This window comes from Culex quinquefasciatus, chromosome 2 (genome assembly GCF_015732765.1).
Source record: "Culex quinquefasciatus strain JHB chromosome 2, VPISU_Cqui_1.0_pri_paternal, whole genome shotgun sequence".
Lineage (NCBI taxonomy): Eukaryota > Metazoa > Arthropoda > Insecta > Diptera > Culicidae > Culex > Culex quinquefasciatus.
The window spans coordinates 138158278-138175817 of NC_051862.1; the positions used below are offsets into that span (position 1 = coordinate 138158278).

Consider the following 17540-nt stretch of genomic DNA (forward strand, 5'->3'; position numbering starts at 1 on the left):
AGCACTCCAGAACGCATCCCAAGCGGAATGTCGCCAGGTGTCCCCTATCTGGCACAACAGCATGCCAGCGGCCGCCGTGGCGCCTCCGTCAATTGTCGCGAGCAAATAAACTTATTAGAACTGGTTTTCACTGCATTGCTGTGCACTCCCGGCACAATCCTAAAATGTAGAAGAAGCAAAAGAGTACCCCGACCTCTTAAGACGGGGGGAGCTCAGCCCCACAGTGTGATTAAAGTGTGTTAAGAGAGCTCACACTTGTTGGCCCCGCGAGTGGCTTGGGAATCGCTGCTAGCTGCCAAACGGTACCTCTCGTTGGAGTGGGAATTGAGGTATCACCTGCTGGTCTCTATAGCTTAGCCCAGCGACCATGCGCAAAAGGTTCCAAGTACCTGAGACCCCCTTTTCAAATGTGGGTTCCCTTTCCACGCGTATGTGTGCCATTTCTCAGGCGATTGAAAATGAAATTATGGCATTGCATAACCAGATCGTTTGCTGGGGAGGTTTTAAATCTTTCTTCAGCTTCCTCCTCGCAGCAGTTGGGTTGGGAGTTGGCCGATACTTCGAGTGTGCGGGGATAGCGGAACCGGCTCATCAAGAACTGCGGAGTGGGAAACAGATCGTGGCATGGCACGCGGCTGTGGCAGGCCGTTTAAGAGCGAGTTTTTCACCAATGTGTAACAGGTCGTATCGAGTTACTCCGATTTGGATGAAACTTTCAGCGTTTGTTTGTCTATGCATGAGATGAACTCATGCCAAATATGAGCCCTCTACGACAAAGGGAAGTGGGGTAAAACGGGCTTTGAAGTTTGAGGTCAAAAAAACATAAAAAATCTTAAAATTGCTCGCATTTCCGTAAAACTTCATCAATTCCAACTCTCTTAGATGCATTCGAAAGGTCTTTTGAAGCACTTTAAAATGTGTCATAGACATCCAGGATTGGTTTAACTTTTTCTCTTAGCTTTTGCAAATTACTGTCAAAAATTGATTTTTTTAAAACCTTAATATCTTTTTGCAACAGCCTCCAACACCCATACTCCCAAAGGTCAAAAGATAGGTAATTTCATGGACTATAAGCCTACGGTATTAACTTTTTGGCCAATCGCAGTTTTTCTCATAGTTTTTCGATTTTTCTACAACAAACATTTTACAACGTTAGTTTTTGCCCTGTAGGCCTCCATAGCAGCATTTTTTGGTCTCAATGTTGTCATATTCGGAATCCTCGGACAATTTCACGTAAATTAGAAGTATTGGAGTTGTAAATTTGATTGGAAGAATTGCCATTTAGAATGAATTAAAATATTTTTTAACAATTTGTTGGATTAAGGGTAAAACAGGTTTTCGCCTACTTGATACAGCATTTGACGCATTCATCATAGGGTGAAATAAAATCGATTTCTTTTTTCAAAAATGTTTTATTTAATTATTTTTTAAATCAAAATTACAATTCCAATACTTCAAACTTACGTGAAATTGTCCGAGGATTCCGAATATGACAAAATTGAGATCAAAAAACGCCGCTATGACGGCCTGCAGGGCAAAAACTAACATTGTAAAATGTTTGTTGTAGAAAAATCGAAAAACTATGAGAAAAACTGCGATTGGCCAAAAAGTTAATACCATAGGCTTATAGTCCATGAAATTGCCTATCTTTTGACCTAAAGGAGTATGGGTGTTGGAGGCTGTTGAAAAAAGATATTAAGGTTTTAAAAAAATCCATTTTTGACAGTAATTTGCAAAAGCTAAGAGAAAAAGTCAAACCAATCCTGGATGTCTATGGCACATTTTAAAGTGCTTCAAAAGATCTTTCGAATGCATCTAAGAGAGTTGGAAATGATGAAGTTTTACGGAAATGCGAGCAATTTTAAGATTTTTAATGTTTTTTCGACCTCAAACTTCAAAGCTCGTTTTACCCCACTTCCCTTTGTCGTAGAGGGCTCATATTTGGCATGAGTTCATCTCATGCATAGACAAACAAACGCTGAAAGTTTCATCCAAATCGGAGCACCTCGATACGACCTCTAGAACAAACCGAGCAATATTTACAAATACTGCCTCTTAATTGCTTCCTTTCTTTCGATATTTGCCCAATGGCTAATCGAAGTAATATGGTCGTAAATTTATTGATGCTGTAATGATGTGTGGATTCAGCAGATTAATCAGTTGGTAACTGCATAATGTAGTCGACCCTCTCGTTGTCGTTCTTCGCTATCTCAATAATACTCCCTCTGTCAATAGTTTGTTCAGTCCTTTCAAATTGCATACTGTTATGCTCTCGTTGCCTCGATATAGATTAATGACTCGCTAAAATTTTGCATAAATAGTGAAAACATCTGCCATACACCTCTCATTGAAACTGGGCTTCCTCTGGACTCTCACCTCTACAATTGCGATCGTACTTCAGTTCTAGTTAATTACATCTCCCCCCTCGTCATTCTTCAACTGTAATTTGAAAATCAGCACAACCACCGCTCGATGAGCACGATTAATTAGAACTTTAATTGATCAAATCGAGTAACGAGCTAGAATCCTTGGAATTGGACCAAACTAGCAGTATAAAGTAGTGGCGCCAATTATTGCAAATGGAATTAGGTTACATCGCAATTTCCAGTTCTCCAGCCCTAGTTCTCGGAAGAGCTTCTTCGGAGCTCACGAAACGTTCAGTTCAGAACCATCGCAAGGTCGCATTCTTCCCTTGCCGTCGCGAAGTCGTGAGACTCGTCGTCGAATAACCTTGGATCAGCTGCTTTTCCACACGGTCTTCAAGTCTTTTTTTTATTTAGCTGGAATGGGCAGCGTTTCCTGTGAACGAGCTCGATTTGCGAGTCGGCGGGAAATCGATTTGTCTGTGGGCAAAAAAGCTGGTAAAAAATTGTAGAAACGAAACTAAGCAAAGCAGACGCGATCGAAACATGATCAGAATCAACTCGGAGAGCAGGGAAGATGATAAAAGCAAAATTGACCGAGCGATTATGAAGGTATTCGATAAGTACCAGAACTCTGAATCTCTTTGCTATAACTAGAATGATATTTCGCATTGAAGTTTAATTTCAGGTCCACGTAACTCTGCAAGTTTTTTTTTTATTTAAAGCTATAAGTACAAAAAGCTGTCTCTAAAGAAGGTTGATACATAAGTTGAATAAGTATGTCTTCAGTTCATAAATATTCACCTAGTTCAACTTATTCTAATTAATCTTTACGAGCTTTCCAATTCATCTAAACCACCGAAAAGAATCAACCACTCACTGAAGAATGACATTATCTGTCTGTCAAACGGAGGCGCACTCGCTTTCCGTCAAGCAGAGTCATTCCAGACGGTCGTATAATCCACATTTCAGTACCCGGGAATGCCACTAAAATCGACCGGTTTTATGTTAATTAGATGGGAAAATGAAATAGTTTTACAGGTTCACACCATATATCGCGCGACGCAAGCTGGAACCGTCCCGCGGTCATAAATCCGGCCTAAGACTGCGTTTTCTCGTTTTTTTCGACTGACGAAAGATCTTCGCGCGATGGTTCTATAATAATAATTGATGACCCCATCCTACCGTACACCTATATCTCCCATGGAGTCTAGACCGTAGAGACAACGCGCAATCAAAGAACTTTATTGTTTTCCTCGGCTGGCTGGTCAGACTCCAAAAACCGACAAAAAAATCTCTCGGAACATGTCGTGAGATATCATTAAAATTGCGCCTCCTCTGAAGCCGCAATGGTGTACCCTGAATTCTGGTGTATGATGGCTAATTTATGACCACACGATCCAGCTGTCATGCTTCTTCAATGGAGTAGCCTCTCGGGGACCTCGTCCATCGTACAGAGATGTAGAACTCTAGACATGAACCAAAGTCCGGTTCCAAACACAGGGAGTGGCCGTTTAGTCATGTTCATTAATTGTGGACTTCACTGGGGTTTATTCGAACAACTGTTCCGACCACAACATTGCTGCTAGGTTCGGCATTGAGCAATGGATATAGTTTGCTTTGGATTAACTTTTTTTTATGATCGAACAAGTGCTGATCACCGGATGTAGTCATGAAGTTGAACTACAATAAAGAGATTCAAATTGTTTTAAATTGTCTGGAAAGTGGATAAGTGAAGAAAAACAAACATCCACAAGTTGTAAACAATTGATAGAACAATTCAGCATTTTTACAAAAAAAAAATATGAAAAATTACTTTAATTCCATGGAATAATTAGAATTCCAATCATAAACGTTTGCGGAAAGATCATAGCCAAAACCTTTTGTTTTGTTTTTGAACAGAGTATTAAAAGAACAGATAAATTTGTACCCTGTGGTCCTGAGCAACAGTTTAGCCCATGATATTGCGTTTCCTTTGGGAAAACTGATTTATGGATGTTACCATAATTGGGTCCTAAAATGAAGCTTAGATTGCTGATATTATTGTTTACAGCGATAAAGCTTATTTTTCTGAGTACAATGACCCTTTGTACGACCACAAAGAGTTTATAATGGATTTTTAAATCAATTTTGAAAAATTAACTTCGCGGTCCTTCTTGACAGAAAAGCTCCTACTTGACAGCTCGTTCCAAGGGGACCAGAGTTGATCCATCCATAAAATGTTGTCTTGTAATTTTTTTTTTTTTTGCAATAGGATGAAAAAAAGTAATCAGAAATGGTTTTTAATCGTGTTTTTACCGTTGTACATAAAAATTTACATAGGGTTTTAGTACCCAATTAACCACAATTGATTGCATTTAAAGCAATTCTCTCAAGAATCGATATTTTTTGAGGATTTATTTCTTGCAGGTAAAACTTTGTGAGTACTTTTTCTATGATCAAAGATTCATTTTGCATCACTGGTTCGTCCGTACAAGTATCTATACAAAACCAAAAATTTAATAGGAAAAAATAGGGTAAAAGTAAGACGAAAAACACTAATATGGCTATATCTCTGGAAATATATTTTGGAAAAGCTTCAAATTTTGGGCCCAAGCAGTTTATGGCGCATGTTTTCGAATGGCTTTTTGTTTGAAACTGAATTCTTTTAATTTGATAGTGGTATCTGTAAAATAGTCCAAAAAATACCACTCAAAATGGCTTTGACCACATTTACTGGTCGAAAATTGTGAATCGAAAAATAAAATGTTCGTCTCCGACCTCAAGGCTACAGATCTGAAATGTAAAAATTGTGGGTTTTACGACCGGTTTTCCAATGATGGAAGACACAAATTTTTAATCGCTCATGTATTTCAGAAAAAGAGCTCTCAAAAATCAGACTTTGAGTTCCGGGTTTCGGGCCAAAGTTCAATCGAAAGAGCGCATCTAAACCTTCAATTTAGTAATAGGATTTTTTCCAGGGACGAATCCTCGCCGTGCAAGAATTTTTAAGATTTCTGAGAAAAGTGTTTTTTCAAAAGCAAACCTTAAACCTTTCTTTTGTAAGAAAGGCAAAAAGTCAAAAGCTCTCAAATAGAAGTGCGCATTCCAATCGATGTAAAATTTGTTGAGAAGTTTGATCGTGTCGTGAACACTCAGTTAGAAAGATAAATTTGAGTGAAATTGAAAATAAATCGTTGGGGAGAATGATTCTGAATGGCCTCTTTTTTGAGAAATTTATTCTGTATATAAAGAAAAATCATACAGCTCTAACTTTTGAACCAACCGTCTGATGAATACCAAAATTTACTCGAATACAATTCATACCAAATGCTTTCGATCGAGAATGGGCTGGGACTTTGAATTTGATGTTCAGTTTATGATTTTGATTAAACCAAAAATTTTATTGGAAAAAATAGGGTAAAAGTAAGACGAAAAAATTCGTATCCGGGCAATGTGTTGCTATATTTTCATGACAAATTTTTGGGGTGAGATTGGTTCCTTCAATTTTTTGCATTCTTGTATGACAAGCTCACCCCAGACTCAATATAACCTCTGATGGCAGTAACGTTTGTGCATTTTTAATTTAATCAAAGACTATTTAACTTTTTTAAATATTTCAACTCTGGAACCACAGATCTATTAAAGAAGAAAAAGTTGAGGAAAATATTTTTTTTCTAGTTTTACTAATATTTTATTGATATTTTTATTTTTGATAGTATCATACCTGTGATGATAAATAAAGTATTTTGGGATGTTATTTGCTTTGAAATTTTGAAGGTAAAAAATGGGTTTTTAGAGTGTTAGTTATTTTTTCTTAATTTTCCTACCTACAACTTTGTCGAAAATTCCAAATCAAACAAATTTTATGGGCAAACTTTTAACTTTTTTGGTCATAGAGATGCTCTTCACAAAGTATTAGCTAAATCAAAACAATAAAATGACATGAAATCGGCCAATTTCGTGAAGATTTGCTCATTGTATAAACTTTAAAATAAAAGGTCAAATTTTACTTGTTCTACGTAATACCCATTAGTATAGATTCGAAATTTTCATCAATGAAGAATTCAAAGCTCTCTGAAAAACGTTGTTAATCAAAACAATTATTGAATACCATCTTGCTCCAAAATAGCAACCTCACAGTTGACTTTCAGCTTAAACTGCCCAATTTCCGAGAAGAGGAAATCGTAGATTACCTCCACTGCAAGAAGAAAGAACGTTCTCTGATCACAACCGACACTCGATCGAACTGCGAACATCGCCCCATCGAATTCGACCTTTCGAGGGTCGTTCGATGGTTTGGAAAAAATCCAACATTTCTTGGATTCGTGGCCATCGCCATCGAATCTACCTCTCTTTCTCCTCAAAGATTGTGTAATTGGATTTGGATCTTGGTGCGGAGCCGCGGGAAGTCGAGCGACCTTTGAAGGTTAATTGCGCGCATCGATCGAACCGGGAGGAGAATATCTTGAGAAATCGAGAGGAAGTTGAAGGTGAAAAATTGCGATCGATAATAATGAGAGAGAAAAGTGAACTCTGAGGAATTTTTTAATGATTCTTGAGTTTTGTGTTGTGTTCGGGGATCGAGTTAGACATTTCTCACTGGACGATGAACCGGAAAACGGCAGCTTGATCGAATTTGATGCATGCAAAAATTTCGCTGCGATCATCTCGACCATCTGAGGTTATAGTTTTTCAATGGAATGGAATTTGCCAAAACGGCTGACATCCCTGCTGTCGCCGATCAACATTTTTTTTCCCTTCAAAAGAAGCCAATGGCCGGACTCGTTTTTTGCTTCATTCACCACTTTTTCTTGCGGTTATGAGCCCCGGTGTGTGGAAAGGAAATGAGCTGAATAAGAATTTCGGCATCGAAGCCGCAACATTTGCATTTTTTAGGTTAGGTTCCGATGACTTTTTGCTGCTGCTGTCGTTGGCGGAAAAATTCAAGCGATACTTTAATTTCCTGTGATTATGGCAATTATGGGCGGAAAGTTTTCTTTTTTTTTTGCGCGCTGGTCTGAAGTTGTTGGCTCAAGAAATTGGGACGCCTCAGCAAAACATGAGAACCTTCTCGAGGGCTGGCGCGCGACTGGTCGTCTGCGTGGGTTATTGAATTACCATTTTGCCTACGCGGCCACTTTGCACGGAGGTCGATAGCGAGGAATTTGATGGAACAGCTGGAAGGTTTTGTGGAGTTTTTTTTTATAATGCTGTAATCGACAAACAAGCTAAGTATGTTGAAATGTTCTTGTCAGATATACATTCTTGTTGAATGTTACAAAATCCTGGGGTCGTACCACTTTTCCGTCATGAGATATCGAAAAATGGACCCAAGATTCAGATTCAAGGACTCAAATTACTAGCTAATACTACTAATAAATTTTGGTTTTATAGGCCAGAAGTGGAATTTCTTTGTCAGAATCAGCTAACCATCAGAAATATTAGTTGAGATCGGACACATTTGGTGCAAAAGGACCACATCCTAATGGGCTGACTACTGAGATTCCTGGCCCAATGCTTCAGCATTGTACTCGAAGTATTTTAAAGTTACCATCGAATTTGTCGATAACGATAATGGTTATCGTTATCGTTATCGTCATTTCGTTAATTCTATCGGCGGAAATGTTATTTTTTAAATTTTTCTAAAATCGACTTCATTCAACCATATCATGTTAAATTTTCAATGCTTTCACTAAGAATGAATTCATTGAAAATATAGTAAGTTTCAAATTATAAACAATCAAAATTAATCACAAAATACCGTATTTTTTCGAAAATATATATATAAATAAATTACAATATGGGTATCAAACGAAGCGAAATTTTGTATCCTTTGTCACTTATTTATAGTTGAGTTTTTCTTGATAAATACTAAAATTTTCACAAAAAAACATATTTTTCGAAAATACTCAAATTTTCAAAACATACAATATGGATATAAAACGACGCGAAATTGTGTATGCTTTTTAAGTTTATTTTGGAAATTTTGTATGCTTTTCACTTTTTAAGAGTTTTTGGAAAATTTGATTTTGTAATTTTTTTCAAAAAAAACTGTAATAAAGTGAAAAAGCAAACAAAACTTCGCTTTGTTTGATATCCATTAGGGTGGGTACGTTTTTCAAAAAGTTCTCGGATCAAGTTTTAGTATGGTTCCCCTTGTAGGGCATGCCCATAGGGACTTTCATGCCAAATATCAGCTCATTTGGTTGTAAACTGGCTGCGCGCATCGAGGTTAAAGTTTACATGGGAATTACTATGGGAAATTGGAACTTTTTGTTCATACGCTCTTACAGGCCTGGGGAAATCACGCGCCAACTTCTGGTATGGTCAGGCCTATGGGGAATGGTCTGGAGAACACTTTTCCCGAAGAGAGCATATGGATTCGTTGTCCCTAGACCTGGCGCATCGGCAAACAATCCGATGTCTCCGGAAACAACGGTTTTCCCTTAAAAAGCATCAAATTTTCCTTAGCATGCTATGAAAGCTTGATTAACACCGCGACGCCATATGTCAGACAGCTACCACGTGGGTGAGAAACGGCTGGAATATTTAATTGCAAACCTTTTTTTAACTAGAAAATGATCATTTCGAGTAATCCTGATATTAATTAGTCGAATTCAGAATCTCTGCATAGCGAATTTGTATTTTTTTGCAAATATTTCAACCACGTGGTAGCTGCCTGACGTATGGCGTCGCGATGTTCATCAAGCTTTCATAGCATGCTAAGGAAAATTTGATGCTTTTTGAAGGAAAACCGTTGTTTCCGGAGACATCGGATTGTTTGCCGATGCGCCAGGTCTAGGGACAACGAATCCATATGCTCTCTTCGGGAAAAGTGTTCTCCAGACCATTCCCCATAGGCCTGACCATACCAGAAGTTGGCGCGTGATTTCCCCAGGCCTGTAAGAGCGTATGAACAAAAAGTTCCAATTTCCCATAGTAATTCCCATGTAAACTTTAACCTCGATGCGCGCAGCCAGTTTACAACCAAATGAGCTGATATTTGGCATGAAAGTCCCTATGGGCATGCCCTACAAGGGGAACCATACTAAAACTTGATCCGAGAACTTTTTGAAAAACGTACCCACCCTAATATCCATATTGCAAATTTTGAAAATCTGTTATAAAGTAAAAAAGCAAACAAAACTTCGCTTTGTTTGATATCCATATTGCAAATTATGAAAATCTGAGTATTTCCAAAAATACGGTATTTTGTGAAAATTTTAGTGTTCGACAAAAAAACTCTAATCAAGTGAAACCACGTACAAAATTTTGGTTCTTTTGATATGCATATTGCAAATTTTTGAAATTTTGGTATTTTCGAAACATACGGTATTTTGTGAAAATTTTAGTATTTTCAAAAAAGCTCTAATAATTTTCGATAAAAAATCTAATAAAGTCAAAAGCATACAAAATTTCACTTCGTTTGAAATTTAAGTATTTTTGAAAAAATCGATATTTTGTCAAGATGTTAGTTTCAAAAAAAACTCTAATAAAGTGGTAAGGCCTATTGCAAATTATGACATTTCAGCACTTTCGAAAAAATACGGTATTTTGTGGATAATTTTGAGTATTACATTAATAAAAATTATTTCATGGTCGAAAATTTAACATGAACAAAAAACACACCATTTTCTAACGTCGATATCTCAGCAACTAATGGTCCGATTACAATGTTAAAATATGAAACATTCGATCTTTTCGAAAACAATATTTTCAATATTTTTTTTAAATCAAGACAAACATTTCAAAAGGGCCAAACATCCAATATTACGCCTTTTTGAAATGCCAAATTTATATGGAAACTTGTATGGACAAACTAATGATGCAAAATGGCTTCTTTGGGCATACCAAATGCACCAAAAAAGTTTCAGCCGGATAAAAAAATACAAAAAAATGGAATAACCGAAATCTTAGAGAATTGTCCAGTTGTAAATTTCTCAGTTCATCTGCTCGCTCATTTATCCAACTTAATTTCATATCATTTTAACGAAAGTGCTCTCAAAGGCTGCTAATGAAAATTGCTCCTAGCCTATCTACCAAATGTCGCACTCCACAAGGCATGATATTTGTTTTCGAGCGATCGAGAGCCATCGCGGCCTCGTTTGATTAGAGACGGTTCGAGTTTAATTATAACGATCCTCCATTGATGCGGATCGAGCCATAAATGCACTCTCAATTAAAGGAAGTCACTCTTCACACCAGCAGGGGTCAGTGTGGCGTTAACACTGGCTTTGAGTTCCTTCTTTCCCGACCATCGGATCAGTGCACGGAGAGACCGTGCCCAGAAATTTTAACAATTAAAATTGTTGATTTTACTTTCGTTAATTTTAACAAAAACGTACTTGTTACTGCCAATATTCCGTTAGAATAACTAAAATTTAGTATTAATTTAATAACCTGTTTGTTGAAAATGCTAGAGGCAAAAAGCTAACAGATTTCCCGAACTCGAATGAACGTGCTCGACTGTTAGCTTTGGTTTTAGGAAAATCAAAAATTTTGTTGGTTGAATATAATTTACATTTGGTTGAATATTTAAAAGATGAACTTGGGTTTGTTTACGTCTGTCATTTGAAGTCAGGATTCGAACGAGAGCGGTCGATTTGTTGAGTTTGTGTTGTTAATTATGAAGTGAGAGGATGTGAAAGGTGAAACTTACACTATTTAGCTAATGTTGAAGTGGCACATCAAAGTGTTGCAACTGGGGAGGTGGAATTGGTGAGTAGGTTTGTTGATGATTTCTTTGCAGGTGATAAACTATGAAGAGCAAGAGGACGATTTGCCATGAGGACCTCCAATGCGAGTGAGTTGAACATGTTAGAAGAATGTTTGATGGAACAAGAGGGCAATAGAAGGGAAATGCGGGCCGACTCTTCACGGATAGAGCAGCTCGGGCAAATTTAACAAAATGTTGGTTAATCCAAGTAAGTATGGGTTTATTTTTGCACAATAATTTATCTAATGTGATTCTTATTAGAAAACTGAATCATTAAAAAGCTTCGTGCTTACGACGGATAAAATCTTAATGAACCATTATTTTTTTCCAGAATCATCAATTATTAAATACATAGAAATGCCATGTGTAAGCAACATAAACAACATAAAAATAGAGATGAAGTAAAATATAAAAAAAATAAAAATATATAAAATATATAAAAGAAGATAATTATTATCTTGAAAGTTTTGTTGCAAATACGACTGCTCAATAAACTGGTAAGTAAAACTCAAAATATTTTTTTCAGGAATCAAAGTACGTTGAATAAATTGAATCAAATGCAATGAAAGTTTGTTGCCAAAAGTAATTGTTAAATTAATGCAACTTTGGTAAGTAGCATTATTGATATTTCTTCTTTCCTCAATATAATTTCATTTATTTACGTTCCTTTTTTCAGTTTATAGCCGAAATTAAGAATTTTGTATTAAATTAATGTCAAATCCATTGTTAGAATATCAAATTACATCAAAATGAATTATAGTTCAAATCATAGATGAAAGGAACTCCAAAACTCTATTAGGTTATAAGAAACACGAAATTGTAAATTGATTGTTTACTAATAAACTCTAATTGAATTGAATTGTATTAAATTACTAATACATTTCACATGTCTATTTGCAGCAAAAGGTTCACTTTAGTGAAAATTCTGTTTCCAACCACAAGAAAAATAACTAAACCTGAGACCATTGTAGATGATGATGACTTATCGGATGATTTCACAGTGATGGTAAGTGGATACAACACTTAATTTTATACAACATAATAAAAATATAAGCTTAAAACTTGGTGAAAATTTTGCTCGATTTCTATTTTTCAGGAATTCATGTTAAATTAAACATCTTTTTTAAACATGTTTAACAAAATTTGTAATATGCTTTTCATTATTTTTAGTTTAATGCAACGTAATTTTTTAAAACATTAATCAAACTTTACATGTTTTATAACAACAGTTAAAAAAAAGTTTTGTTTTGATGCTTTTAACAGTAACTTAACAACTTCATTCAAAAAAAACAAATTAGTACAAAACGTTAAATTTTTAGGCAGATTAAATGCGAAAATAAAAACACTCAGCATTAATTTGTGAGGCATTATTACAAAATTTACTGAAAATTCAATAAAAATATCGCTAACAACTGCTAGTTATTGACTACATGTACGAATATTTTTCTGAATTCTAGTAAGACAATAGTTAAAATATAGCTAGAAATTCGGCCCAGCCTATATCGTTAGATAATTAAAGAAAATATATATCAACACTTACATAAATTATGTCTAATTAAGAAATGTTTTGTTATAAAAATACTAATAATTTGCTGCATGCAAAAATATTTCGGTTGATACGACGAAAAAAAATGTTGAAAAAAAGTTGAAAAACATTTCCCAGCCAGTCTTCAACAGAATATTCCACAATATTTCAGCTGAAAACAAGAAATTGTTAGTTAATTTTCTGAAAAAAATATTCTAGCAGTCGACTGCTAGAATTTTTTTTCGGCCATTTAACCAACAAAAATGGCAATTCCAAGTATTTTTTTAGTTAATTTTAATTATCGGTGGTCAGCAATTTCAGGTTAACAAAATCAACAATCGATTGTTGAAAAAAAGCTGTGTAAAAAATTAACCCATACTTTTAGTTAAATTAACCAAGATTTTCTTAGATTTGCCCCGGCCGGTCTCTCCGTGTGGGGGTCGTTAAAACAGTCGTAAATGTAATTTTCGTTGCCATTAAATGTAAGCGCCACTCTTCTAGGAAAATGTTCCAAAATTTACCATATTGTTAGCATACACAACTCTGCGCCAGCGTATTGTCTGTCAAGAGGCTGGGAATTACGATTTACAGCTCAGTTCGAACTCCATTCATATTTAAATTATAAGGGATCCTCGACTTAGGAATATCAATTCAATTTCCTGAAAAAATAAAAGTTTCAAACAAAACAGGAAGGTAATTAGTCGAACAGCTCAGCGCACACAGCATTTTGTTAACCAATTTGTTTGCCAGACCCGAAGCTCGAGTGGCTCAATAAAATTTAAATTAAACCCAAAAAAAGGTTGCTTATCTCCCAGGAAGCTCCGGGCAAACACATAAGCTAGAGAGAGGGCTTAAACGCCGAGGGTGGCACTCGAAAGTAACACCAGAACGCATTTGCAATTCATCCCGAAACTGATGAGCTGGAAGCGTCAATTGCATTAATTATTATGCCTTCCTCTCTCTACCTAATTCCTTTTTTTCCTCCTTTCCATGTTTAATTCTTTCGACAGTGACCCATATGGTTTTTATTTTTTCCGAAAAATGTTAACCCAGCTGACACTCTCGAACCATGTTGGAGGATTTTTTGGTTATGGTCCAAAAAGATGCCGCGCCACGATACGAGGATCAGTTGATGAGATGCGTTTAACGCCTGGAACACCAAGCTTGAAAATCTCACAGTTATGCCTCATTGTGCTATTTTTAGGATTTTTTCATTCTATTCAAGTAATACTGACAACCGAAAATTTCAGCCTGGTTGTTCAAGTGTTAAAAAGCTACGCGTAATGAAACCGTATGTATGAGCCCACAAAACTTGCTGCATATTTCAGTTATCCGCTCAGTGAGAGAGGCGGATGAATGAAGGAACGGATCGGTTGTAAATGGTGCCCGTCATTCTTTGGAAATCTGACGATTTTGGGATGGGCTGCGATGCAGCTGTTTTTTTTTCTTCTCCAGAATGTATACGTCTGTACGGGTAAATATGGCCCAGGAATATTCGATTCGTCACGATGATGATGATGTCGGTGGCGTTTGAGAAATATCTGCTGATGTGTAGAATCTGTAGATGCTTCTAAAAAAAAACTTATTATTTATATTTAATACTGCTAAGAGTCTACTCAAAATCGGTAAAACTGTCAAAATGCATTAATATTTCAATAACTTTTATCCTGATAAAAATTCGCAATTTTAAAGAGATTTTTATTTTTTTATTGAACCTTAATTTTGTCCATGCATGTCAAAAGAAGCCAAATTGCATCTTTGATTTTTCTATATAAATAATTTCCAGATGTTTTATAAAACTTATCATCACTAAATTAACATAATAATTTTCAATCGACTGAAAAGTATAAAAATTTAAATTGCAAGCCATCGTTTTTACAAAACTGCTGTATTGAATTTTGAAAATATAGTTTCAGGATGCATTTTACACTAGTTCAAACAAACAATAAACAAACCACCCACATTTACGACCCGCAGGTCTATTGTGGTTTCTATTGCAAGTTTCTGCTCGAACCTAGGAGTCCAAAGGCTTGAATGGGGACAGCACCCAAATGTATTTTTACTCCAAGGAACCTTCTAATCCAGGGTTCAAACTGACGACCTTTGGATTGCGAGTCCAACCGCCGCCAGTGATTCCACCGGAGCAGGCTTAGTTAAGTGTGTTGTTTGTACACCCAAAGGAAAAATATATCTCAAAATCTGCAACATTGGATTTGCTGCAGAAAATGTCACATTTTATAACATTTTTTGCAACAAGCCCGTAGATCATTTTTGCCCGCGTGTAAAAATTTCAGCAATCTGCAGTTCTTACCAACACATATAATGCTGGCCCGTCCCCGAGCAACACTCCAAAAAGAAGCATATGTTGGTGCTCTTTCACTCACTTTTCATCAAGCGTCCATGGCGCGGTGGTAGCGTGTCGAATCAATAACCAAGAAGTTGGTGGTTCAATCCTCGCTCTGCTGAGTGTTTTTTTTGTGAAATACAACCAAAAAGCCGTCGGTAATGTGGTAATGTATTAAAAAAAATTGCCCGCTTTCTTTTTCGGGCGATTTTGCAGGAGAGGGGGAGGGGAGGTTAAAAACTTTGAAAAATATTTTAAACGGTGCAAATCAACCAGAGCTTTTGCATCAAGATTTTTGTTACAGACATTTTAGTATCTTGAAAACTACGGGAACTATCGATATAATTTTTGATTACAGTCTACCAAATAATTTACAACAAAGTTTGAATATATTTTAACAATCAGATTTTTGCAGAATTGGGTCCGTATGCTTGACAATTTGGGTGTAAGAAAACAACGACTTCCTTGGTTGCTTTGGTGCACCCTTAAGGGGACTAATTTTTTTTTTGCGCTAGAATTTAGACTGGTGCAAAATATGATACCGGAAAAAAATTTGAATGCCAATGTTTAAAAAAAATATATATTATCTAAAAAAAATTGAGAAATCATTTATGGTAGCAAGTTTTAAACGAAAATGATTTTTAAGGTAACTTATTTTGAAAAGTATTCAGTTTTGTGCAATTTAAAACCACCGCTGCAAAAAAAACATTTTTGAAAAGCTGCGTAAACTTCCTACTTTTTTAATACATTGTTGATCGGGCGGCTACTTGTTGAGATCACAACCTCTTAGAGTTCAAATTTTGTGAAAAAAAATTTAGTGTTACATAACTACCCTCATTTTTCAACTCGCGATATTTCGGATACTTTTGGCTCAATTTTCAATGTTTAAATTAAAATTAAACTTCATTAAAATTTTCTGCTCCTTTTTAGGAAATTATTTTCAAATTTGCTAATGAAGAGTAACTTTTTGAAAGGGCTCATAACCCTATTTTGAAAAGTTGACAATGAAGACAAATTAGGTGACTCTATGGAAAACCCATTTTACACCATAAAATGTAAAATTCTGTATATCAGCAACAAGCAATCTGATCACCAAGGTGAGAAAAGAAAAATTTAGAAGGTTTTCGCAGCTTTTCATACAAATTGCAGGTGTACTTTTCCTTCAAAAAGTATTTTAAATTGGAAAAACTGACTTAATCCACCTATGTGGTTGGAGCCTTCCTCACTCATTACCAACAATGGCTGTACACAAAATTTCATCTATTTTTTTGATCCGGAATAAAAAAGTACATAAATATCACTAAAGTGGTCATATCTCGAGACAGGGTTACCAGATCATCAATGTTTTGGACTCGTTGGAAAGGTCTTTTGATAACCTAACCAACGATTGGTAGGATGGTGGATCCGGACACGGTTTGCATACATTTAAGTGAGATCCGGCTTCCAAAAAGTACATCAATATCACTTAGATGGCCATATCTCGAGACAGGGTTACCAGATCATCAATGTTTTGGACTCGTTGGAAAGGTCTTTTGATAACCTAACCAATGTTAGGTTGAATGGTGGATCCGGACATAGTTTGCATATATTTAAGTGAAATCCAGCTTCAAAAAAGTACATCAATATCACTCAAGGGGCCATATCTCGAGACAGGGTTGCCAGATCTTCAATGTTTTGGGCTCGTTGGAAAGGTCTTTTGATAACCTAACCAACAATATGTTGAATAGTGGATCCGAACATATTTTACATACATTTAAGTGAGATCCGGCTTCCAAAAAGTACATCAATATCACTTAAGTGGCAATATCTCGAGAAAGGGTTGCCAGATCATCAATGTTCTGGACTCGTTGGAAAGGTCTTTTGATAACCTAACCAACGATGGGTCGGATGGTGGACCCGGACTTAGTTTACATACATTTAAGTGAGATCCGGATACATGTGAAAACACATTTTTATACATAACTTTTGAACTACTTATCGAAACTTCAATCTGTATAAAACTCGATCTATGGGACCCCAAACCAAGTCGAATGCAACAGGTTCGGGTCAAATCGGTTTAGCCAGTGTCGAGAAACATGAGCTAGTTTGTTGGTCACATACATACATACACACACACATACACACAGACATTTGTTCAGTTTTCGATTCTGAGTCGATATGTATACATGAAGGTGGGTCTACGACGTTTTTATACAAAGTTCATTTTTAGAGCAGGATTATAGACTTACCTCAGTGAGGAAGGCAAAATGAACATTTTTCAAAAACAAGTAACCTAAAACGCTGCGCACATTATCAAAAAATGTCTTAAGTCAGTTTAGATTGCAAATTTTATTTTGCCTTAAAAAATGATGTCCGTGATTTTGTTTGAAAATATTTTCGATGAAACTTAAAAAACAAAAAAATATTTCTTCGGTATAAGGTAAGATGCCTTTATAATCAACTTTTTAAAAAAATTGTTTATTTATTTTAGGATTGTTCATAAAAAAGTCAACTTAAAAAAACTATTTTTTCTGCGCCTATTTTTCATAAAAAGTCCTAATTATAACGTATTCCTTTTCCCAAGACCCTTTACCGATAAAAAATCCTTTCTTGAGATACGGATTTGCGAAC

At 35.9% G+C, this 17540-nt stretch overlaps 1 protein-coding gene across 1 annotated transcript in view; it reads right to left on the reverse strand.

Annotated features, from left to right (window-relative positions):
* LOC6036684 (TNF receptor-associated factor 4) overlaps positions 1-17540 on the reverse strand; it is a 110124-nt gene that overhangs the window by 66907 nt on the left and 25677 nt on the right. The window lies entirely within an intron of this gene.